Raw genomic sequence first — 25,150 nt, 5'->3', positions numbered from 1 at the left:
CCCATCTGAAGGGCCCCTTCTGTATCGCAGATCGGCAGCCGAATCCTGATGCTAACGGCAGGGGACACAGGCTGTGAGGTGCAGGGGAACCGCTGGTCACTGTGCAGATTTTCTGTAAGTTCATGACTGCTCCGAAATAAAGCCTTTCTTACAAATCTCCCTCTGTTTATCTAGAGTGTTCAAATTCATAGACGCAGACGTAGGGCAGTGGCTGCCAGGGGCTGGGGAAGGGGCACCGGGAGCTCGTGTCTGATGGGGACGGAGGAGTGCTGTGGGTGGAGTGTGGGGATGGGGCGCAGCAGCTGGGCCTGCTGGATGCCGCTGAGCTGTACAGGCAGCCTTGGCTGAGGTGGCCTGCTGCACTCGTGTGTGTGTGTGTGTGTGTGTGTGTGTGTGTGTGTGTGTGCTGTGATTGATGGTTTTTAATTCCCTCCTTCCTCCCGCTGTTGCAGCCCCACCCTGTGTTATGGGCTATTCTGGAAACCCGCTGGCTGGCATCTGTCCTCCAAGCCCTGGGGTCCTTGGGGTGCCCAGCTCAGGAACGAGCGTCTACACCCAGTGCTGTCTTGTGCTGGGAAGGCACGTGCCGGCCAGGCGTCTGCACCCCTGTCTGCAGGTCAGCACCCCATGGACCCAGCCTGGTGCTGCACTGCTGCTGGCCACAGCTTCACAGCCTCCCAGTGTCCTGCGGAGCATCCAATAGGTAGGTATGTGGCCGCCTGTGGTTGATGGTGGCTTCTTCAGGACCTTCATGGGGGACTCTGCTGGGGGACTCTGCTCTGGGCCTCTCCGTCCCTGCCACAGAGTGCGGAGACTGTTTTCCTCACGGTTTCCCTTTCCTGCTTTCACGGTGTCTTTCCCACCCAACGTCCCCTCCCCTCTGGTGACAGCCGTTCACTGCTGGTGGCAGGCTTCCTCCGGGCGTGATAAGTCGTCCTCATTGTCTTTCCAACAGCCCCACAGCCAATAAAAACCAGCCAAACAGTGAAAGGACACTCAGACTGGTCCCCAGAGAGCCATGCAGACCTGAGATGTTGCTGGTGGTGATCAGGGGTTCTGTGCCTTTAAACAAACAGCCCAGTGACAAGGAGCCTTCAGTGAGCAGGGGCAGCGCCTGGGGGCAGGCGGGGCTGGGGCTGGGTGCACTGGGAGGGGTGGGAGCTGCCTCGGGGGTGGCCTAGGACACAGGGCTCACCTAGCCACTGAGGGGCAAGGACTGCTTTTTCTGTCCCTGACTGTGTACCTGTGGTGACTGGGCGTGGCACCCCTAAGTTCCCAGGGAATGTTCACAAAACCCACGTCCAGGTCTTGGTCTCCTCTGCTCTGGGGCAGGTGCTTGGGGTGGGGGGCGGGACTGCCAGGATCTGTGGCTTGAAAGGCAGGGTCACCAAGGGCAGCCAGGTGAGGTCACAGGGCAGCGACCTGGGGCGGTCAAGCTCATCTCCCTTCTCAGGCACCTGGCTGTCAGCTGCTCCCCATCTTGTCCCCCTCAGCAAGGGACAACAAGCCCTTTCCTGTCTCACCAGACGTGGTAGGGGAAGGAGAAAGTGCAAGCTCTGCCCGATCCCTGTGCCCGTCCAACTCCTCTCCCCTCCCAGTCCTCCCTGGGCCTGGATACAGAGGAGGACCTGGCAGGGCAGCACACCCAGGTCCCTCCTGGCCCTGCAGCCCACACTTGTCCACGCTGGGGTCCAGGATGAGCCCTGCCGGGGTGGGGCCAGCAGAGGCTGCAGCAGTCTGCCAGCCGGGCCTTCCCGGGGTGAGCGGCAGAGAGGGCTGCCGGGGGCAGGCTGGGGGTGGGACCTGAGGTCCTCAGAGCGTCCAGAGAGGGCAGGGTGGGGGACGGGGCTGGGGTGGGCGTGGGGGGAAGAGGAGGGGAGCTCCAGCGGGCTGTAGGGGTTGACGGCAGGCCATCTCGGAGCACGAGGACACCCAGAGAGCTGGTGGAACACTGCTTCCAGGAGCCTCAGTGAGGGCGCGTCCCCAGGAGGGTGGCCCGGAAGTTGTGCCCTGAGCAGGGCCTGGGTCTCGCCCTGCCTTCGCTGGGGTCGGGATAGAAGGGAATGGCAGAGTTGGGGCCCTCGTCCTCTCCTGGCCTTGGACATCAGGAGCTGCAGAAGTGTCGTCCCCCTGGGCACGGCCCATCCGAGGTGGCTCAGTGGAGCCACTGCCCAGTCTCTGGCACTAAGGACTGCCTCATCACCCAGGGCTGTGGGCTGCACAAGTCCATCTCCCTGGGGGGCCGCTGAGCCCTGGCTTCCTTCCCCCTCATAGGACTCAGAGGAACACGCAAGCTCCAAACAAAACCCCGAATAGAGACGGTGGACAGAGGCTGCTGGGCTGCTTCTAGGGCAGGCAGGGCCGCAAGTCCTCATCTTTGTGGCCCTGCCTCTGGCCTGTGCAGGACCCTGGGCCAGCTGCGTCCTGCTTGAGGCCACAGCAGTGGCCCATCGATCCCATCTGTCCCCGGAGTCAGAAAAGGACCTGGGACTTTAAAAATCCCCAGCAGTTGATACAAAAGCCCCTTTCAGGGCATTTCAGCTAACGAGGGACCTGAAGTCCAGGTCCTGAGTGGCCGATCTCTGTCCACACTGCCCTGAGAGAAAACAGACATCAAAGTCAGCCAGGCCCACGCTGCAGGTCTCCCTGGGGGCAATTGCTGAGATTTCCCCCTTCACCACACAAGCTGAGTGTCTGGATGTCAGCCGCCCTGGGCACCCACCTCCATGTAGAGCAGATGTGCAGACTGGTAGCCCATACGAGGTCAGGTCAGCCACCTCTGACACTGTAAGTGCTGCCTCCAGTCAGGCTGCTTTCTTCTGCGGGATCTTTGGGGCCTCCTTTGACGTGGCTGCGGGCACAGGGCTTCCATCCCGCAGAGACGAGCCAGCATCCAGAACGCAGCTCTTGGAGTCAGGGATGGATGGGGTCATTTCTGGAGCACCCCAGCTGGCCCAGCTTGGCCTGGACATGGGCCCTTCTGCCTCCCCATCAAGGGCATTGGTGGAGGCTGTGGGATCCACTCAGGTATCCAGTCATTGGAGCTCACGGGGCGTGGTGATGCGGTTCATACTACCAGCCCCTGTTGTGCACACGGTGGGCGTGGAAGGAGGTGAGCACAGTCCTGCCCCGCTCCACGTCTGTGCGCAGAAGACCGGAGGCCATTAAAGCACACCAGAGACGAGCCGGCTGTTAATGGAGAGGCTACTCAGTGCTCCGCACTGTAACAGGCAAGTGGCCTGAGGTTTGGACACTTGGCTCCACTTTGTAGGTGGGGTTTGAAGACCCCAGAAGTGGGTCGGGACGTGGCCTCTGCCCTCACTCTCCCATCAGGGGTGGCTGTCGCTGGGCTGTCTCCACCGTCAGCCAAGGGAAGCCCCGGCAGGGATGAGGGCAGGCCCAGGTGGCTCTCGGGGATGAGCAGAGGCTCCTGGCACTGCCAGCACAGGGCACACGCTGGCCCAGGGTGGGTAGGGTTTGGACAAGAGGAGAGGGCCACTGGATAGGAGGTGAGAGCCGAGAGTGGAGACGGGGTGGTGCTGGCCGCCGTCAGAACCACAGGCTTGGAGTCCCCGCTGCGTGCAGAGAGCAGCCCAGGAGACCAGGGAGCCCTGGCTCACACCGCGCAGTGGACGCCCCCACTGGCCACACCTACTGGACCACGTCAGGACTCTGCAGAGCCGGAGGACACAGAGCCCTGGCCCTGGTGGGGACCCACAGCTCAGGTCCCAATTCCCGCTGCTCTGCCCCCAGACTAGAAGGGTGCTCTCCAGGGAGTTTCCCACGGGTGGAGACCCTGCCCAGGGCCTTGGCCACAGCAGCCAGCTCCTTCCTGCCTTCCAGCCTCCTGCCAATCCAAGCCCAGTCCCCGGGTTGCCGTCTGCCACAGCCGGCCTGCTCCCCACTGCAGGCTGCTGGGTGCCGGGCTGTTAGTGCTTTACGTTAGTTTAGTGCAGTTGGAGTCCAAGTGAAAGGAAGCTGGCAAAGCTGAAGCCCCAACTCTGCTTTGGATAAAAGAGGCAAAACAATTAAGTTGTACATAAACGTATCAAAAAAGTGCAAATAAAGAACTTCACAATGATAAACAGTTATTAGATCTGTGGTTAGGAATGACCTTCAATATTGCTACAAATGATGATCTGTTAGAACACATAAAATAAATACTTAACACTTAATATCTATATGCAACACATTTAAGATATTATGCAATATATTAATATATTAATAACATTAATATATTATGCAATATATTATAGTGAATTTAATTTGATCATATAATAAAATACTTTGCATAAGAAATTGCTGTTCTATATGAAATAACTAAATTTGTCTGACTTAAAAAAATAAGTTAAGAAAACATCTTCACAAAACAAATATCCTTCAGTTTTTCTTTTTTAAAATATTTCATTGCATATATGACATACTGGGGTAATAATGATGCCTGATACTGACATACCCCTGAAGACTGCAGAATACTATTTGGTCATGATCTTACACAACATATTAGATACGTGATCTCAATTCTAAGATTTTTCTGGCTCACTTTTCTTCAAATTTAACTACTGTTTAAATTTAAATTTAAAATTTTAGCTGATAAAACAAAAAGCACCATCAGTCAGAAGTTCACAATGATTTCTGATAATTTTTCATTTTAGGATGGATTTTCCTAGTGGTACAACTGTTACTGGCACTGTGACAACATTGTTTCTGATATTTTATTTCAAAATATAACCTTTAGTATATCTAGAGCCGACGATTCTCACACAATTTTTCTATCAAGATTTAACTCTCCATACAAATCAGTTTTAATTAGATTCAGTGTGAATCCGATTTTAAATATAAATAAACACAGTAGCATTTTCCCTTACAGACACTTATTTTTCTTACAATTATTCAGCCATATTGATTGCACAAATCAGTGGCTTCCACAGCTGTATATGACCCTCCCTCCAGCCCTCTCACCCCCTCCCGTCCCCTCGCTCTTCCCCAAGACTCTCTCTTCTATTTTCCTGTCGTTTTCCCCACATATGAGAGAAAATATGTGATATTTGTCTGTTTCAGGTTAATTTTTCTTAATATGACTTCCTCCAGTCCTATCCGTTTTTCTGAAAAAATGACAGGATTTCATTCTTTGTGGCTGAATCATACTCTATTTTGTACATTTACCATTTTTTTTTGCAAGAGTTAAAGGAGTAAGATTTATTTAAGAATAGAAATAGGAGCAAGACTCTCGCAGGGTGAGAGGGGACCCGAACAGCAGGTTTCCATATATATATAAATGTGAGTGTGTGTGTGACTGTGTGTGTGTGTGTGTATTCGTTCAATTCCCATCATATACATATACATATGATACTGGGAGTTGATGCCAGGTATGCTTAGCCATGGAGTGGCATCCATAACCCTTTTTAAAATTCTATTTACAGACAAGGTCTTGCTGAGCTGCTTAGGGCCTCGCTAAGTTGCTGAGGCTGGCTTTGAACTTTCGATCCTCCTGCATCAGCCTCCTGAGCCTCTGGGATTACAGGTGTGGGTCACTGTGCTCGGCATACCATATTTTTTTAAAGCCATCCATCTGTTGATGGGCATTAGGCTGATTCCATATCTTGGCTATTGTGAATTGTGCTGCAATGGACATGGGTGTGTAAGTGTCTCTTTTGTAAATTTTTTTTTAGTTGTAGATGGACACGATTAATTGATTGATTGATTGATTTATATTTATTGGCCATTTGTACTCCTTTGAGATGGGCGCTCAGATCACTTACACGCTCTCATTCTTTTCAGCCTTTTTGAATCCTTTGTATCCTCTGGATAACAACCCTCCGTCAGACGAAGGGCTGGCGAGATTTCCTCCCCGTGCAGGCTCTCTCTGTACTCTGTGGACTGTCTCCCTGGCTCTGCAGAAGCTTTTTAATTTGACGTGATTCCATTTGTCAATTCTTGCTTTTAGATCCTGAGCTGTTGGAGTCCTAGTCAGGAAATTGTTTACTGTGCCTACATCTTGAAAGGCTACCCCTGTTTTCTTCCAGCAATTTCAAAGTGTCAGGTCTTACATGAAGGTCTTTGATCCATTTTGAGTTTACTTTTGTACAGGGCGAGAGGTAGAATCCAGTAAGGAGAAGAAATTATGTACGTCCCATCACCAAGCTCATCTTTGCCAGTTTGGTTCCTTTTTATTAAGTGAAGGGTTTCACTCTTCTGTTACAGGTTTTCCAGCGGATTCTGGTTCCTGGCTGTTGTCCTGCTTGGCTTCTTACATGTGCTGGACACTGAATCCTGCAGAAGACTTGCCACCTGTGTCCTCCTAAAGGCAGATCCTCCTCATCAACAAGAGTCCCAGTGCCCTCAGTTCTCTGTCACCTACCTGGAGAAACAAGCTTGACTCTGGACTTGTTACTACGTTGTGAAATAGGGTTTACCTTTTTTTGTCTTTTTGCACCTAGATTATTGGTGAGGTTGGTCTGGGATTTTCTAGTCTCACAGTGTCCTTGTTCAATCCTGATCTCAAATCATGCCAGTGTCGAACTGAGTCAGATATTTTGTTCGTTTTATCTATTCTCAGGTACAAGCTGTGTAAGGGAAACAATTCTCTGTTCATTGAAGCTTTCGTAAAATTCTCTTTGAAAAAAATCACCAGAACCTGGCGTCCGAATGATTTTTATAAATTTGGTTTTGCTTACAATGCTGTGTAAGTTTTCAATTTTACTACCAGAAACAGCTACTGATGACGTTCTCGATGCCTAGCGTTCCTGATGCGTCTGTGAACCCTTTCTATACTCCTCCTGTTCCTGCACTTCCTATTTTATTCCCTTGACCTTGACCTTCCTACTCAGTCAATTTTTTTTCCATTTGTTTCCAAAGAAATAGCTTTGATTTTATGGATCGTCCACAGTTTGTCTGACTTTTTGTTTGTTAATTTCTGCCCTTATTTATTATTTCCTTTTTCTCTCTAATGGATCACTCTGTTTTAGAAGGTTCTGAAATCAAATAATTAACTGGTCGGCTTTATAGCCTTATTTTAAAAATGCATCAAGAGCTATGAGTTTACTTTTAAGGGCTGCTTTAGCTATGTCTCAGGAGTTCTAATGCCAAGTGGCACTTCATCCCAGCAGTTTTAGATATTTGGTTATTGACACCCTGATTGGTTCTGTGATCCATGAAGTATGGTTTAGTGAATCTTTTTCTAATTATTGTCAACTTTCTCGGCTACTTGGATTCCAGCATTTCTCCCTCCAGGGGCACATAGAAGGTTCGTGCATTATCTAAGTAGGTAACACAGACTCCAGAGGCTTTGGAAGGTCATTTGGCCGCATTGACCCTGCTCTACCCAGTACTTGCTCATATTGTCTCCCTGCCATGGCTCTGGCCACGGGGATGCAGTTTTAGTGATCCTGTCTGGCTCTGGTTTGGGAGCCATTGAACTACCTCTCCCCGTGTATTCAGTCAACTACAACACAGGGTTCTACCCAGCGTTTTCACGACTGTGACTGAGAATCCTGACAAGGGCCATTTTAGAGGAGGAAACACCTATTTGAGGCTCGCCTTTTCAGAGGTTCCGCCCACAGGTGGCCGGCTCTGCTCCTCAGGGCTTGGGCACGTCATGACGGAGAGCGGGGCAGAGGGAAGTGCTCCCAGGGTGATGGGGAAACAGAGACTGAGCTCAGCTCACCCATATAGAAACCCCAAAGCCACCCCCATGGACCCACCTCGCTCAGCCACACCCAGCCCATCCTATGGGGGATCAACCACTGATGGGTCAAGGCTCTCCTGACCCAGTCATCTCACCTGGGAACCGGCCTCACTGTCTCTTCCATGAGCTTTTGGGGGGCACCTCTTACCTAAACCACAATAAACACAAGCTGTTGATATGACAATGTTTTATTTTCCTAATTCAGTCTCAAGTTATTTCATCTTTACCTCCTTCTCTCGCTGCTCTCACCCCATATTTTGATTCAATTTTCTTAAATAAATAATTCTCATCAGGGGTTCAATAGATTGGCCACAACCCTTTTCTCCATTCCTCTGCCTGGGATTGTCTGTAGCGGGCTGCTCTGTCCCCTGCGGTCACTTATCTTCTGGCTGGACTATGTCCCCTAGCAGCTTTCTCCTTAATGATCTCCAAGGGGGAAGCTTGTTCCCCTCTCTGAACTCTGAGGACCTCCTCTGCCCTTGCCCCTGAACAGCAGTTTCAGGGAACTCCGAGGACCATATCCACAGTCCTCCTGGCACGTCGAGGCTGCTCACTCCTTGTCCTCACACACACATCGCAGCTGAGGACGCTGCATTGCAGTCTCGTTGCTCTTCTTTTGGAATGCCTTTTCTTCCTCCTTTCTGCACTGTAACTGTCATCGTGACCGACACACTTCCTGCCTAGCACTTGGTCTGCTCATTAACTCAGAGCTCCTGATTCTTTGTCCAACCTCGAGGATTTCTGGCCACCTGTCTTCAAATGTCGCTCCTTTGCTATGTTCTTATTCTTTTCCGTGTGTACGTTGGAAGCTCATTTCATTTTCTGTATCTCTTCTCTATTTGAAGTAAAAAAAATCATCAATTAGATATGAACTAAACATAGATCCATTATTTTAAGAAGCCAAATTAAGGATCCTAGGAATAAAAAATAGAATCTTTGGAAAATCATTTTTTAAACCCCAAGTGAAAGTGAAAGAATTTGTGAACTGGAAAGCGGCCCCTGAAGCTCATTCTGAATAAAATACCTGGAGGCAAACCTCAAGACGTGGGGGTTGAAGAGATCCAGAAAGCGCACTGGGCTGTCAGTCCCTGGCCCTCACTCCTGGTGCTGGGTCACTCTCAGCTTCAGGTGGACTTTTGTCGGAGCCCTTGTCTCCTCTCCACCACGTGCTTCTTCTTCCGGTCCGGGGAGGGCCGTCTTCGCCATCTGAGTGTCGATAATCCCTGATATGTGTAAATGATATACATGTAACATATGGCAAAGGAAAGGTGTTCCAAAGAGCAGCGACGGGCGTGCGGATGAGGAGGGAGCAGCGTTGGAGAGGAGGCACAGTTCCAAGTCTGAACTGGATGCCGAGTGTCCTGGAGTCCAGCCCCATGACCCTAGCCCTGCTCACTGGAGGTGTCTGGGCTGAATGAATGCGGAGGAGCCACTTCTCCAAGCCCCTGACTCCAGGGGCTCTGGGTCGACTCCCTCTGAGGTTGAGGCTGCAGAGAGCCAGCCTCTGGTGCCAGAGGGGACCAGGGCATGGTGCATGTCCAACCTCGAGGCCACCATGAGTACAGGACGGGGTTTCCTGCCTGCGTGTTGAGAGCAGGCTGCTGGGCAGCCTAATGAAGATGGGGTGCAGTGGGACCCAGCGAGGCTGCATGGACAGGCCAGCCAGGCCGCCTTTCCCATGGGGCACAGTGAAGCTGACCAGACCGACTGCACTGACATGAAGAGGTGGTCAGCCAATTCCCGTCTTGAAGTCCACGAATCAGCTGCTGCCTGGTAAAGAAACACTTGATCTGTCAGTGCTGTGGGCTGGCCAGAAGCGGCCGGACGGCTGAGGGTGTCCGCCATGGCAGGGAGAGGTGGATCCCCAAGCCGGGCATGCTGCCCCTCTTGGTAGAGGTTGCAGTTACAGATCAGCGTGTCCCACCTACTTAGAGCCAAACCCAGGACTTCGTGGAAATTGGTGAAATATTTGTGCCAAGGGGCCCCTGCTGAGTGCCCTATGGAGACAGTCTGCCATGGGGCAGTGCTGCCCTGACTTCAGGGGACGTGGGAGGGGGGATAGCAGCATGGGCACCAGGTACCTGCACCATGCATGCTCAGCACAGTGTGACATCCGTTCTCCATGCCAAGGGGACTGACGGGCATACGTGCAGCAAGCGGAGGCTGAATCAGTGGCCAGTGAAACAGTGGCCACACCTTGGCCTTCTAAAAATCCCATCAGTTTAATCTCATTTAACCCAAACCCCATCCTGGGAGGATCTGCAGGCAACTGAACGGCGTTAGGCTGTGCTGAGCCGCGAATCTGACTTAGGGAAAGAGGTAGAGGCTGCCTCAGCCAAAGCCCAGCCACTTGCCCCCTGCGAAGTCCTACCTGCACCGACTCTGGTGGACGAGGACCCGTCCCCTGGAGCATACCTGCAGCTGGAGCTCATCCTCTCAGGAAATGATGCTGAACCTGGGTTCTGTGTTTTAAGATATGCTGGACAGGCCTGACACGCTGGTGCTCTGGTCACTTGGCATCAAGCCTGGCCCCAGCAGGTCACATCTGCAAATGAGCAAATCGATGAATCAGGGGGTTGTCAACTGCCTAGTTTGGTGGTGACTTTGAAATGACCTCAGCCATTACCCTGGGGAATCGACCTGCAATGTCCCCTGCTCCTTTCATGTACCCTGGGGACCTGCCCCGCGGGGGCCACTTCCCGAGGGCGGGCTGTCTTGTGGGTCACCGTCCACTGCGATGCCCTGGACGCCCGCGTCAGCACAGGCTGCCATTGTCTTGGAAGTGCGTTGCTCCCTCTGCAGTGAGATAGCGGCTTCCGTGTGGGTGCCTGAAACCCCCAGCCCCGGGCAGTGCCACCTCGGGTCGGGGTGGGCAAGCCAGGCCGGCTTCCTCATCTGGGGTTCCCTCCCTGCTCTCCCTCCTGCAGGTGCCATCAGAAAATCTGGGCCCCTGGGAAAGCAGGAGGAGAAGGCTTCTCTCCGTCTCCCAGGAAGCCCAGCCGTTGTTCTCATCAGGCTCAGAAGAACAGGACCCGAAGGCGTGATGCAGCTCCTGCTCAGCCCTCTCCTTCCCCCTCCCCCCCGGGGGATGATCAGCCCCCGATGGAACAATGCAGGAGAGGACGCCCCAGGTTGCACTCTGACCTCCACCTGTACCTGCAGTCACTGACCTCCACTGGCAAGTCAGGGCCCCAGGCCTGGAGGGACTTTCTACAGCACTTTCCGGTAGACGGGGTCTCATCAGTGGACGTGAGACAGAGCGTGCGGCAGCTGCGGGCCGTGTCAAGGAGTGACTTAGAGACAGCACAGGGGACAGAGGGTGGGAATTCTTGAGTCCGCACTCTCTGTCCCCATGGGTAACTCCTTTGGCCCTTCTTTGCACGATGCCCTTCTATGGGCCGCCAATGCGCCAGAGCTGCTGCTCTTACCTGCAGACTTTGAGTCCTGGTCAGGCAGCACGAGGTGGCTGACCTCCTCTCAGAGCCCCGGGAGCTTCTGGCAGAGCGGGAGCGGCTTTCCCTGTAGATCATGTGACACACCGTGGCAATTGAGGGTAGAGCTCGACTGTGTGCCTCAGGTCTTTGACCTTCCATTTCCTCTTCTGCAAAAGGGAACACGGACCCCGAAGCTCATGGTTGCAGAGCACCTTGCGGGTTTGACAGTGTCCCTGAATGCTGGCCGGCGATGGCAGCTCTGGTGGAGGCTACCACGGGGGGTCACTGGGATGACACAGTGCTGTCACTTTGTGCAGGTCCTGTTGGTGAGGAAGGCTCCATCACAAACATTTATTGATCAAATATCTGCTTCGTGGGGACAGCACACGGTGCCCACGCCACCAAGCCAACATTGTCCTCTTCTTCTTTCTCTCAAAAATCTCCAGTTGGGTCTGATGATAGAAATTTGCTCGGTAGATAATGATCCTCCAAAGACGCCCAAGTCCTAATTCTAGGACTACCTTGCCTCATGCGGCTACTGGAGATGATCCAGGATTCTCTGGGTGGTCCGGCGGAAGCTCAGGGTGCTCACAGTGAAATAGGGAACCGGGGAAAGTCTCAGAAAGAGGGCGGCAGGAGAGATGGGCGGGTGTGCTGCCTTTGGATGGAGGAAGGGCCCTGAGCCCAGGGTGTGGGCACCACTGGACGTTGCAAGGGCTGGGGGCTGTGTCCTGCCCCGGAGCCCCCAGGAGAGGCTGCCTGCCCCACCCTAATGTAGCCCACCAGGACCCACCTCTGACCTCTGACCTCCAGAGCTTTGGGCTGCTTTGTGCCACTGTTTTGGGGCACTTGGTTACAGCAGCCATAGACACGAACCCACTGGGAATCTGACACAAGTTCCCTAGGTCCAGCCAAAACTGGCCAAGTGCTTGCTATAGCAGCCACCGTAGCAGCTGCTGAATTCGTGGGAGGAAGGGGCCGGGGCCAGGCTCTGAGCCCCCGCCTGTGTGGAGCTCACAGTGCCACCGGAAGACCGTGTCCAGCACGTAGTGGGACATCTGGGAGGGATGTGTGCTGGATTAGGGCGTGGGGAGTCTTCTGTGGTCCCAGCCATGCAGCGGTCACTGAGACACTGCGGCCCCACCCGGCCACCTTCCCTTGCTGGCCACAGCAGGTGGGCAGAGTCGGGGCTGGAGGCCACGGGTCCCGGGTGCTGGGAGCTGAGCAGGGGCAGTGCTCCATGGAGCCCAGCACTTGGCCGGTCGCCCCTGACTGGAACCCCTTCCTTCTTCTCCCTGCGCTGTCAATCAGTAGAGAAGACACAGAGACATCTAGGGAGCGCGGCTAATCAGCCAGGCACTCCATTAATGAGGCACCATTTTCTGCACTTGATTCTCATTACAGTGAGTTTATTTTCGTTTCTTGTGTAGGAGAGAAAGAAACAGGTGCTCACATTTAGCCTCATCAGCTTCCTGTTACTGTTTGATTCACTTATTATTTTTAAAATAGGTCTATTTTGGAGGAAATGTGACCTGGAAGAGACCCACGGTATTTACTCCGGCGGCTGCTGGGCTGCTGCGGGAGGGCGTGTTCCCGGCGGGGGTAGGAGGAACCAGGGAGCCAGCTGCAGCTGGCCACACACACTGGCCGCTGCTGGTGTCCTTTGTCTGTCTGCACAAGTTCCTTCTCTTCCTTTCTCAGAGGGAAGGGCCTGCGTTGACATCTCCAGGTCAGGTGACCAGGGCAGGCCCAGGGCAGGCTGCTGTGTGGGGGGGAGTTGCACCAGTTCCTAAAACGGGACCCTCTGTTCCCAGTCAGCTGGGCACCCTCCCTGAGGGCTCTGAGCCCACAACTAACCTCCTGCCCTCACCTGTCCCTGTCCGCAGTCAGGGTCCTTGTCCACCTGCAGATCCCAGTTTGGAGGTGCAGCTTAGGGACTGCGGTCCTCCCTGAGGGGCAATGGCACACAGTGACCACAGCTCAGAGTCTTCTTGCAAACAGAAGGGACGCCCCGTCTGCCTGCCCATGTGGGATCCGCGACGCTGGCCTCTCGTTGGAGCACAGATGCGCCATCTTTCAGCCTCATCCCAGGGTCGTCCCGGCCTCCCGCCTGCCCTGTCCGTTTCCTTCGTGAAGGGCGGGCTTCATATAAAAATAGCCCTCCCAGGCATCGTGGGGCTCCTCGCAGGTTCCCATAGAAACCGGGCAGTGCAAACATGTGGAGGATTTTTTCTCAAATGAGCCCAAAATTTTATCCTCCAAAGATTCAGGGTCATTCTGTCTCACAATTTGGAAGAACCGTTGGCTGCTTACAGAAGGTCTTTAAAAAGGAATTGATAAAGTGCCCTCGTCCTCTCCGTTTTTCCTGCACTCTCACACACTGGTTTTGTTCCATTTTAGAGGAGCCACAAAATGTCACTTCCTGAGGTTTCCAACTCACCCCTCAGGAGCTGGGAAAAAAGCCCTTTTGAGATAGAACTCTCCCTCCCCAGACTCGGAAGGCAGAATGGGAAGAGATGCGTCACTCCTCCCGTTTCAGAGCTTGGCCTCGCCCGGGTTAGGTCACTGGGAAACTGTCCATCAAGGAAGGGAACCTGGCCTCCAGCTCTGAACGGGTCGTGGGAGGCAGGTGACACGGAGAAGCAGGGCCCCTCACGGCCCGGGGCACCCTGCCTTGCGCAGCCCAGTTCAGTTGAGGTCAACTGCGCTTGGTCAGCGGAGGCCTCTTCAGGGCGTCGAGCTGGAGGGTCAGGAAGACGTGGAGCCAGGGCTTTCGTCCCTGTCCCTTGGTTTCCTTGGAGCTCGTGCTTGGCACAGGTGTGGGGGGCCGGGCCCACAGACAGGAGCAGAGCCCAGCAGCCAGGCCATGAGGTCATCCCTCCAGGCCCAGCCGTCACTGGTGGAAGCCGCTCCTTGCAGGGAGGACAGCCCTGCAGAGGTGTGCTCCGGCTTCGCCCTGGGACCAGGCCAGGGCCATGCTCCTCTGAGTCCCCCTGGCCCAGGACAAGGGCATGGCTTCCCTGGACAGCAGCCCCTGACTGAGTCCAGCCCTGACCTGCAGAGGTCCTCCCCATGGGTATTTTAAAGGTAAAGGAGCTCTCTCTTGGGTGGGGTGGCTTGCAGCCCCCGTGAGGCGGAAGTCCTGGCTCCCTGGACCTGCAGCTGTTCGGAGAAGGAAACAGGGTCTTGGTAATGTCAGGTTGGGCCCGTCCAGGGCGGCCTCAGCCCAGGAGGACCCGGTGTCTTGGTCAAGGCCTCCATCCTCCACCAGCCGCCAGTCACACTCCTTCCCTGAGTCCTGGTCACCCTGACCTTGACCGTGGCTCTGCCTTGCCTGCAGCCTGCCCGCCCACCCTGCCGTGTGCTTTCTAGAAGTCTCCATCCACCAACCCCCTGAGCCTCTCGCTCCCCCTCCCTGAAGGGCTCTGCTGCCCTGGGTGGGGCGCAGCCTCTCTGTGTGGGCACCTGGGGTCCTCTTCTCTCCTGTCCACAATTCTTCTCTGACACGGAAATGGCACAGAGGGAGAAGGACCCTCACACACCCGGGGAGGACACCATGTAAAGACAGCCATGGCCGGGTGGCGGCCCTACAGGTAGCAGGGCCAGCAACATGCTGAGCTGGGGGGATCGGGGACAGGCGCTTTCTCGTGGGCTCACAGGGCCCAGCCTGCCTACACCTTGACCAGGGACCACATGGCTCCAGAGCCTGGCGAGGACCAATTCTGCTGGTGAAGCCCCCAGGCTGGGGCACCAGACGCCTGCAGGACGCCTGCAGCACTCGGTTCTGCACAAAGAACGCACTTTCATTGAAGGCTGACCCAGGAGGGGGGCACACTGGGGCCGCCTCCCCCTCGGCTGGTGGTGGAGGAACTGACACTTGGGGAGGGAAGTGAGTGGTTTGAACAGGAGTCCTGGGAGCCGTCCATCCCTGCAGCAGGAGGTCGGTGCCCAGTGTGCCACTGTGGTGGGACTGGGGCTACTTAGGGTCCCTCTGCAGCTGTTGACGACACCCCCTACTTATCCCCCCCGGGGACCCGCGCTCTGGCCTCGGGTCCCATTCGTCAGAGACCTCAGGTTCCACCCGACTCTCACGTCACCCCAGGCCAGGCCTGGGTCTGAGTCTGGTCCTGAAGACGCTTCTCTGGGCGTCGACGTTGCCGTTTCTAGCTCGAGCCTGGGACTGTGTCTTTCATCTGGCCTGTGCATCCCGGGCATCATGCCTGGCCCCCAACCTTGGCCCTTCTTGGGTAACTCTGAGCCCCGGGTCATCAGTGCCCAGAGCTGCATCCCTGCAGGATGTGGGTGGGGGGCAGCAGGGTGCTCAGGGAGCCCAGGCTGGTTGAGCCCTCCACTGGGAAGAAGTGGCTGCCGGCTGTGTGCAGAGGGGCCTCGTTATAAAGCCCATCTCCCCCTCTGCAGGTGTGCGAGGAGCACTCACCTGGGGAGACCTTGAGAAGCCATGTGCAGCCCGAGTCTGTCTGGAAGGAAGGGCAGGAGGGTGCCTTCCCCGCCAGCTGCTCCTCAAGGCACTTCCCCGACTTGAAAGAGACAGCGCCCAGTGCTGCACCACGCTGCCCGCCCTTGGAGGCACTTCTCCAGGGGAACGGCGATGCTCAGCTTGCTGTCAGTCGCGGCCCGTGATGGGCCGGGGATAGCGCTACGCTGTGAATTAAGCTGACTGATGGGGACGCCAGTTTTATTAGCCTTCTTCCTTGGGTGATAATTTCCATCTAGGAGGATGAGTTACTAAAGAGGTCCTGCAGGCGCCTGTTTGGATGATGGAGGCGTTTTAATGAAGCCTGCCTTTTCTCCTTCGCTCTGGTTTTGAATATTTGATCTTTGTTGGGGGAATTGTTTCCATGCTGCTGGCCCAGGATTGGGCAAGAAGTCGACAGCGCGGGCCGTTGGGCGTCTGGCCACCTCAGCGTCGAGACTCACGGCTGAGGGGTCACGGTCCTGGGCAGGGTGCCTCTGGAAGAGGGTTACGGGAAGTCACAGGAAAATGGAGAAGTGGCGCTCAGACATCAGCAGTTGGCCGTAGGGACTCAAGCCCAGCCAGGAGTGTCCTGTGTAGTGAGAATATTTCAACGTGTGCGTCTACCCCCATTTCCTGTGTGTCCCAAGCCAGGAACCCACTGAAGGCTCTGTGGACCCCTCCCAACCCCTGCAGGGACCCCTTGCTGAGCAGACCCCACACCTTCCCCTCCAGAGCCGTCCGCTCCAGTGTTGGGCTGTGCTGGTGACCGTGACTAGAGCCTCTAGTAGTTACCAATCCCCCGGTGATCACCCGAGTTGCCCCCAGCCGGCCAGAGGCTTCACCTGCCCCCTTCCAGCGCGGTATCTCCTGAGGTCTGCCCCTGGGCCTTTGCCCTTGCTCTACCCTCCTCCCTGTGCACCATCCCCGGATGGCTCCATGGCTCCTCCCTTGTTGGTTTGGTCAGTGTCCATTGTCCCTCAGAGGCAGCCTCCCTGAGCTCCATCCCACAGCTCTCTGCTGTCGGGAGTCACCCCAGAGGTGGTTTGCACCCGTCTCCTGTGCACTGATTTCCTGCACATGCTGGAACACCCTGGAGGGGTGGGGGGACTTGGCCCTGGGTCAAGGACTGGAGCAGGGCTGGCACCCACGGGAGCCACTCATAGGTCCTCTGCAGGCAAAGCCATCCTGAGGGCCTCAGTGGAGAACAGGACCCTGTGACGATGTGACCTGGCTGCTCCGGAGGACTTAGGTCTTACCAAGAGCCCTAAGCTTCGTCCATGTGAAGAGCAGATGCCCTGCTATCAGAAGGGCAGCCGGCCCGCTCTGGTGCTGGGTCTGTCCCCTGACCAGCCCTAGGAACGAGGGCACAGGGATCGACACTCTGGGCTCCTGAACCAAAAGGCCTCTACCCAATTGGCCTCTGGCATCATTGTCCCCCCAAACTGAAGCCTAGACAGTGCGTGTCCCCTGCTCAGGGTGACCCTGTTCACCTAACCCCGTCCATCAGCCATGATCACTCCTTTGATCTGCACACAAGGCTCAGCTCTGCACGTGTGATGGTGAGAGGCCGTGAGCATGTGTGAGAGCCAGCGTGAGTGTGTGCAGCAGGAATGGGAGGAGAGGAGAGTGCCAGGTGTGAGGGCTGTGGGTGAGCAGGCGGGTGTGCGGGCCCTCTGGGTCTCGTCAGTCTCAGGAAGTGTCAATGAGGGCGTGTGTGGAGTGAAGTGTGGGTGGGTGTGAGGCAGTGTATGTGTGTGTGACAGCCTGGTGTGTCAGTAGGAGTGAGAGATGCTGGGTGTGATGACAGAGGTGTGAGGAAGGTGTGAAAGTGCGTGTAAGGTGGGTTTGTGCACTGTGCCAACGTGCACGGTGAGTGTTCACCCAGCATGGTGTGCATCCTGCCATGATGTGTGTGTGTAAAACAATACCCTGCAGTGTGAGTGTGCACATGGTGTGGGTGTCGATGTGTGTGCATTGTGTTACACACGTGTGTGCACAGGTGCGTACAGTGCGTGTGGCCATGGGTAGGATATACAGGTATGCATATGTGGTCTGTAGATAAACGTGGGGTGTATGTGCAGTGTGAGTATAAACATGCCTTATGCATGTGTGGGCACATGCTGTGTGTGAATGTACATGTGTGACATGTGTGCACATATCAGTGTGTGTGCAACCCACGTGTTATCTAGGTGTGCACACGTGGTGTGTATGAGCATAAACTTGTATTTTAATACACATGGTGTGTAAGTATGTGTGACTGCACACGTGTAAACACCACATGATACACTTGTGCACACACCGGTGTGTGCGGGAGACCCTGCTGCTCGATGCACAGACGTCTCACTCCTGCCCCTGCAGAAGAGCAGTGGTGCCGGAGAGCCTTGTGCCTGGAGTTCCGTGCTGTGTGCCGGTGCTGGGCCCGTCCTGATGTGGCTTCTCTGGCTGCTGAGAGAGCCGCGGGCTGTCGTGTGCCTTTGTTTCCAGGAACTTCACCGTAGACACAGCAATTGTGCCTTGTGAGCAAAACCAACTGTCCACATTTGGTACTATTTAGTTATGTTGAAAAAGTCCAGCCTTTTGCACTGGTGCACTGCCGAGTGCCCTGTGGTCCTTGCCCGGTCCCCACGCTGCAGAGCAGGGGCTGCCCCTTGACATGCTGTGCTCTCTGCAGTCAGGATGTGCACGGCGCAGCTCTGCAGACAGGGCCACCTCTGCACCCTCTGTGCCCTCTGAGCCCTCTGAGTCCTCTGAGCCCTCTGTGCCCTCTGTGCTGGGTGCACCCTTTAGAGGAGCAGGTCCTGCCTGTATCGTGCAGCCTGGGGATGGCTGAGGACGTTCCAGGGCTCATCTCTGGCAGAGAATTGTGACACCAGCCAGGAAGGGACTGGGAGCTTTGCAGTCTGGTGTCGAGTTGGGTTTTCAGCTTTTAATCTCACAAGATCTCTGTGAAATAAGAAATGCATCTGTGCATACATCTCTGTCCCCAGTTCCTGTCACACTGCACCTCACTTGTCACTCCCTGAGTGTCAGGAGCCAGGCGAACCTTTTGTTGGATAGTTGGTCTCTGCCCTGGTTCCTGCAGCAGAGCTCCCGACCCCGTGCTGGTTGCCGAGTGCAGGGAACATTTTCCATCCCCGTGAAACAGGGCTCCTGGGCTTTGGCTGGCCCTCCCGGGCGTAGCCGGCCACCACAAGAGCCCAGCCGTGGCTAGAAGCCTGGAGCCATCAGGGGCCCACTGGATCAAGGGGAAGGACCATTCTGGTGGGTTCCCAGGTCCCTGGCGGGTGACGTGTGGGTTTCCAGGCTGAGGTGGCGACAGGCGCTCGGCTCACTTTGGGAGAACTGGGGGGCAGGCCAGTTCCTGCCTTCTCCCCCAAGGGTCCTGTCTTAGGACAGGTCTCCGGGACTCCAGGTGGCCAGCAAGGGTGGTGCCCCAGGTCCTGGCGTGATGGGACCAGAGTCTGCGCCACCCAGATTTATGGGAAAGCCTCACCCCGGGAAAGGCTCCGGCTGTCGCCAGGGAGGAAATTACAGAAGGAGCAGCCCAATAACTCAGAGCGCATGAAGGGTGACCTATCGAAATTTGTGCTCCTTCTACCCGCCACTCCCTGGCCTTTCCCCCCCTCTGGCTTCCAGGGGGCCATTTTTCAAATATTCCAAGCACCTTCAGACTTGCTGCATCTGCAGTCTCTGGGGTTAGAGGACGGAGGGGAAGAGAAATGGCCAAACTGCCCCTTAGCCCCAGCCCCGGGAGAGGCGCACGCAGGCCGGCCCCACCGCAGCGTGTCTTCAGTCATTGACGTGGAGGGGCCGGGCAGGGTATGGGGAGGAGGACGAGAGGCCCGAGTCCCTGGTTCTGAGAGCAGCTCTGACCCGGGCAGCTGGTCCCCATAGCGCCCTCTCCTTGTCCTCAGAACGTGACTGTGTTTGGAGGCCAGGGCCACAAACCGTAAGGAGGTCTGTGGTGTGGCCCTCTCCTGCAGGACCGATGACCTTAAAAGACGGGATTAGCACACACAGGAAAGACCACGTGAGGACCCAGGGAGAAGACGGCACCGCCAGCCCAGGAGGGACCCCGGAGACGCCCGTCTGCTGCACCTCGATACCAAACCTCCAGCCCCCAGATGCGTGGTCGAAGTCCCCTGGACTGTGGCTTCTGTGGCACCAGCCGTAACCAAACCAGGTGGAGAAGTGGCTGTAATTGTGGAATCGCCCATTAACACAAGAGTGAGCCCAGGCTCAGCTTCCTTCTGGCCGGGTCCCCAGGGCCTGTGGCCTCTCCACCAAACCCCAGGCCCAGTGGCCTCCTCCACCAACCCCCAGGCCCAGGGTCAAGGTTCTGTTGACAGAAGACTCAGTGGAAGAGGCCAGCTCTGAGGATGCCCAGCTTCATTTCCATGGACGTCCTGGTGAGTCCAGCCTTCAGCCAGCCCAGCCCGGGGCCAGCTGGGCTGCCGTGGTTTTGTAAGGCCCCGATGACGGGAGGGTCCTGAGCAGCTGGCCCCCGTGGGAATCGGCTTCTTTGCCAGGCATCCAGCCAGCTGGAGGCTGAGGGGGACGCGTCAGTGCCCCCTGTTCTGCTGTATTGTCCTGGATCCCACCACCCATTTGCTCAGAAGCTCCGGGATCCTCCACCAAGCCTCAGTCTAATACCCACACTGTCTGCGAGATGATGGACGGTATGAGAGCTCTGGTGGAATACAGAATCCAGTGACCGTGGGGTCTGCACACCGAGGGAGGAGCAAAGGATGGTGTCCACAGAATGGTGTGAGAAAGAGGTCAGAAATCTGAGAGCCCCGGGATAAAATCACCACAACAGCTCGCGGGTCTGCATTTTACAAGGCACTCGCTGGCCCAGGTGTAGACAGGTGCCAACAGCTCTGCCTCAGTCCCTTAGGGCTGTGAGGCCTGGAGTGCCATCCTCACCCGGGGCCTCCCCTCTCAGGCCCAGGGAGATCCCTGCCCCCAGCAGGCGCTCATACGGAGGCTGAGCCCGGGACAGGGTCGGCCTTTCACTGCCCGTGTCCTCCCGTGTTTCACAGCAGCCTCGGGAGGTCCGCGGGGCAGGGAGCAGAGGGGGAAGGCCTGTGACCAACTGTGCCCAACGTCACCCAGAACAGAGCCAAGTGGGCCGAGGCTGAGTCCTAGGGGGTGCACCTGGAGCCTGGAGCCAGGGAAGCACAGGGAACAAGAGCCACTGCCCGGGGCTCCAGCCCACAGGGACTCCTGGCCAGCGGTCACATGGCTGGGGGACAAAGGAATCTCTGCCAGCTGCCTGGGCCTCAGAGTCCCTCCACCTCTTTCCTGGACGGTGTCATATACCCGGAGGCCGACCATCCCCGACCTCAGCTCCAAAGCACTGGGTGGGCTTCTGGCCCCCAGCGTCTCTGTGGCCTGTCCCTAACCTCTCCAGGGTGACCCACAGATACTCTGTGTCTCAACATGTCACCACGTCCAAAACAGTCAGCGTCCCCCACCCCCACAGGAGGCCTGTCTCTGTCCCTAGGGAGGGGAAAGGTGTGTGTGGCCATGTGCAGGACATACATGTATGTACATGTGGACTGTGGGTCAACGTGGGGTGTGTGGAGGGCGAGTATAAACATGCCTTATGAGTGTGTGGACACGCACTGTGAGTGAATGCACATGTGTGACATGTACGCACATATCGGTGTGCATGCAACCCACGTGTTATCTAGGTGTGCACATGTGGTGCACATGTGAGTGTAAACGTGTATTTTAATATACATGGTGTGTAAGAGCGTGTGACTGCACACATGGGGGGAAGGGCACCTCCGTCCACGGTGGCTTGTGCCAGACACCTGGGGTTTCCCTTGACCCCGTATCGCCCTTGCCCCAGAGTGGACCCCTCTTCAGGCCTTGCCAACGTGGCCTCCTACTCAGCCTGGATATTGGCTGGGAGATGGTTACCTGTGTCATGGACCGAGTGCCCCTGTCCCCAAGGCCACATGGTGAAGCTGGGACCTCCAGGATGGCCGTGTTTGGAGATGAGGCCTCTGAGGAAAGACTGAAGTGGAGTGAGGATGTGACAGTGGGCCTGCGTGACAGCACTGTGTCCTTACGAGAGGGACTTCCTGTCTCCCCAGGTCAAGCACAGAGAAGAGACAGGACTGTGACCGCCTGAGGTCTGGGCATGGGTCCGCAGCCCCGGTCATGGCAGCTGGAGTGAACAGACAGAGACAAAGGTCAAGCTGTGGTTTTTTTATTACACTGTCTCGTTTTGTAAGAGAATCTTTCCAGAAGCCTCGTATTCTAATGTCGTCAACGTATCCATTTCTTCTCAATGATTTTCCTCTTGCGTCTCATTTAAAAACACTTCTTCTCTGTGTGGCATGACCCTCTGTGTTTCACTAGAGATTCTGCTACCGACTCTTATACCTCTGGGATCTGCCTGAGGGGTGTGTGTGTGTGTGTGTGTGTGTGTGTGTGCGCGCGCGCGCGTGTGTGTGTGCGCTCACATGTGCATGTGACAGAGGGGCTCTTCTCCCACTGTTTCTGCCCCCTGCCCCCTGGGTTGGGTCGCTTTGCCACCCCTGTCCCCTCTGTAAGTTTGGGGCCGTCCGATCGCAGGTTTGGAGAGCAGCCCTGTCTGGTAACTTCCTTTGCTCTCAGGAGCGGCTCTCTGAGCACTCCCTGGTCCTCCAGGGTGGTCCATGCTCTACCAGAGGGAGGCTGCCTGCCAGCGTATCTGGGACTGGACAAGAGGCCCGGCCACCTTGAGGAGGCCGTTAGAGGATTGCTCATTCCTGCGCTGGCTTAGCCCATTTCCTGCAGCTGTAACAAAGTATCAGAGAAGAAAGTCTATTCCCTTCTCAGGTTTGGAGGAGGAAAGCCCAAGGCTGGGCAGTCCATCAGGTGGCTTAGGAGTGCGTGACTTCATGGGGGTAGCGTGTGTCAGAGGGACATCCCATGGCATGAGAGGAAGCCAGAGTCCAGGACCTGGGGTCCTGGGGACACCCTCAGGCCACACCAGCCAGCCCTCCAGCTCCATGCTCCCCAGAAATAAAGTGACGTTTGGCTTTTGCAGAGCTTTGTTCTGCAGCTGTTTTCCTGATCCACGTGAGTCAGGGCAGTGAAGGGCTCGCTGTCTCGTTCTGTCCCCAGGAGGTGACATGCAGCAGTGACCCGTCAATGAAATTCCATCATTTTCTCCATTGTCGCCATTCACCCTGACCTGGTGGGTCCGTGGCTTCCTCGCTGCTCCATGGCAGTCCCTGTCCTGGGGGTGGCGGTATGCATTCCTTCTGTGCCTGAGGACTGGACCACCTGTCCACCTGTCCCAGGGAGCACCCCTCTTCGTTGCCTGGTGTTCGGAGGCCCTCCATGTTCCCAACTCTCCCTTCTTCCTTGTGGCTCTCAGAGCAGGATCGTTGATTCCGTGAAGAGCCCTGTTTGGGTCTTTACTGAAGTGCGTGGGCTCTGGCCATGCACGCAGCGGGCGATGCCCAGAGACTGCGCCTTTGTCTCTGTGGAGCTCTGTGCATGGCCCCGTCGCAGTCTCTGGGGGCTTACTGTCCGCACCTGGGCTTGTCCCCTGTTGCCGAGGATGGGTGTTCCAAGCGCTGGGTTTGGTGTCCTTCATCTCTGGACAGAAGGCATCGGTGCTGGGCTCGGGTCGCTGCCTGGACAGGCCCTCTCATCTGGGCCAGAGTTGACCACCGTTTCCCTGGGCTTTCCCTGTGGCTGCCAGGCCACCATGGACAGCGCTGACCTTCGCTGCTGCCTCTCCAACGCTGCATTGGTGGTCTGCTTCTCCGTGCGCAGTCTGGGCAGACCTCCAGCCAGGGCTGGGGACGAAAGCACGTCCCTCTCTGTCCTGACTCGACCATGACCATGGCCCCCAGAACGTCGTGCTTGACCCGTGTTCTGAGCAGAGACATGACCACAGTGGCCTTCACCGCAGCAAGACACGGTGCCGCATGACAGCAGCAGACGCTGCCGCGTGTCCTGACAGGAGCCACAGGAGACATGTCTGCCCGACTGCCCTACTCTCCGCCCCAGCCCGCCGGCTCTGCTGCGAAATGTGCTGAGTTCTGTGAGGTCCCCTCTCTTGGCCCCAGGTGCAGGATCTGAGGACACAGCAACAGGGCTTCGCGGTCTGGGGAAGTCCTTCTGCCAGGGAGTGTGTTGTGATTCAGTCACGAGTGGACCCGCTGGGAAGGCTGGGAGGCCTGGTGGGGGACTCCGGGTCCCTGGGTCGGGGTTGGGGGCTCCAGAGCTTGAGATTCCCACCAGGCCCCCGGGGGGTGCAGGAGAGGCCCAGATCAGCTCCTTCCCGTCAGCCGTGACTTTAATTTGGGGGAGCCAGGCCTTCCAGGACTATGGGTCCAGCACAGTCCGACTGTGCCCTTCTCCTGCCAGCAGTGTCCCGTGGCTCTGCCCTCAGACTGCCCAGGCCTGCGAGCTGTCCCATCACCCTGGCCCCGGCCCACCCGGCCTTCTCCCAGCTCTGCCCCTGCTGCCCTGGCCTCCACGTCCCCAGGGCCCAGGTCGGTCCTTTGTGAGGAGTCTGGGAGCAGGAGGAAGGGCTGTATGATGCATATTTCTCCCTGGAGGGGCCCTGCTCCCCAGCGCCCGGGCAAGCTGGCACTGTGTGCGCGCTGCTTCCCACGCTGTCACTGCCGTCCCCTGCCAGCAAGGGCTGTCCTGACCTGTTCCCTCTCCTCACCGCCTCTTTGGCACCCGTAAGGCTCTGTCCAGAGGCTGCCTCCTCCAATGACCCGCTCTCCTGCCCCAGGAGCCTTCCTGCCCAGGGCTGTGACCTCCACTCTGGGCCAGAGGCAGAGACAACCGCACCCTGCACGGTGCACCTCTGCCTGGCCCTGCGTCTCTGGAGCCTGGCGCTGCGGGTGGCACACAGCGTGCGTAGAGGCTGGCACGGGAAGCTGGGCGGTGCGATGTCCACAACTGGGGCGCTATGTGACTGGGTTCTGGGTTCTGGGTTCTGGGTTCTGTGTGACTGGGTTCTGGGTTCTGGGTGACTAGGTTCTGGTGACTGGGGTTCTACGTGGCTGGGTTCTGGGTGACTGGGTTCTGGGTGACTGGGGTTCTACATGGCTGGGTTCTGGGTTCTGGGTGACTGGGTTCTGGGTTCTGGGTTCTGGGTGACTGGGTTCTGAGTGACTGGGTTCTGAGTGACTGGGTTCTGGGTTCTGTGGACTGGGATTCTGGGTGACTGGGTTCTTGTGACTGGGTTCTGTGGACTGGGTTCTGGGTTCTGGGTGACTGGGTTCTGGGTGACTGGGATTCTGGGTGACTGGGTTCTGGGTTTTGGGTTCTGGTGACTGGGTTCTGGGTTCTGGGTGACTGGGTTCTGGGTGACTGGGATTCTGGGTGACTGGGTTCTGGGTGACTGGGATTCTGGGTGACTGGGTTCTGGGTTCTGGGTTCTGGGTAACTGAGTTCTGGGTGACTGGGTTCTTGTGACTGGGTTCTGTGGACTGGGTTCTGGGTTCTGGGTGACTGGGTTCTGGGTTTTGGGTTCTGGTGACTGGGTTCTGGGTTCTGGGTGTCTGGGTTTTGGGTGACTGGGAT

General features: G+C 56.4%; 2 long non-coding RNA genes across 6 annotated transcripts; one reads left to right on the top strand and one right to left on the bottom strand.

The window, feature by feature from the left end:
* The first annotated feature begins 33 nt into the window (after positions 1–33).
* On the top strand, positions 34–15,621 carry LOC144372084 (uncharacterized). 5 transcript variants are annotated; one of them, XR_013432140.1, is made up of 3 exons: positions 34–114; positions 453–703; positions 15,541–15,621. It is a non-coding gene; the product is annotated as an uncharacterized LOC144372084 (long non-coding RNA). The 5 variants fall into 5 exon arrangements; XR_013432139.1 differs by lacking the exon at positions 15,541–15,621 and adding an exon at positions 12,631–13,139; XR_013432137.1 differs by lacking the exon at positions 15,541–15,621 and adding an exon at positions 10,615–10,715.
* On the bottom strand, positions 7,860–8,792 carry LOC144371852 (uncharacterized). Its single transcript, XR_013431954.1, has 2 exons — positions 8,712–8,792; positions 7,860–8,522 (listed from the first exon to the last, which is right to left on the bottom strand). It is a non-coding gene; the product is annotated as an uncharacterized LOC144371852 (long non-coding RNA).
* Positions 15,622–25,150: the final 9,529 nt, after the last annotated feature.

This window comes from Ictidomys tridecemlineatus, chromosome Y (genome assembly GCF_052094955.1).
Source record: "Ictidomys tridecemlineatus isolate mIctTri1 chromosome Y, mIctTri1.hap1, whole genome shotgun sequence".
Lineage (NCBI taxonomy): Eukaryota > Metazoa > Chordata > Mammalia > Rodentia > Sciuridae > Ictidomys > Ictidomys tridecemlineatus.
The sequence above is the reverse complement of the archived record's forward strand: the minus strand, read 5'-3'. Positions and strand labels throughout refer to the sequence as shown.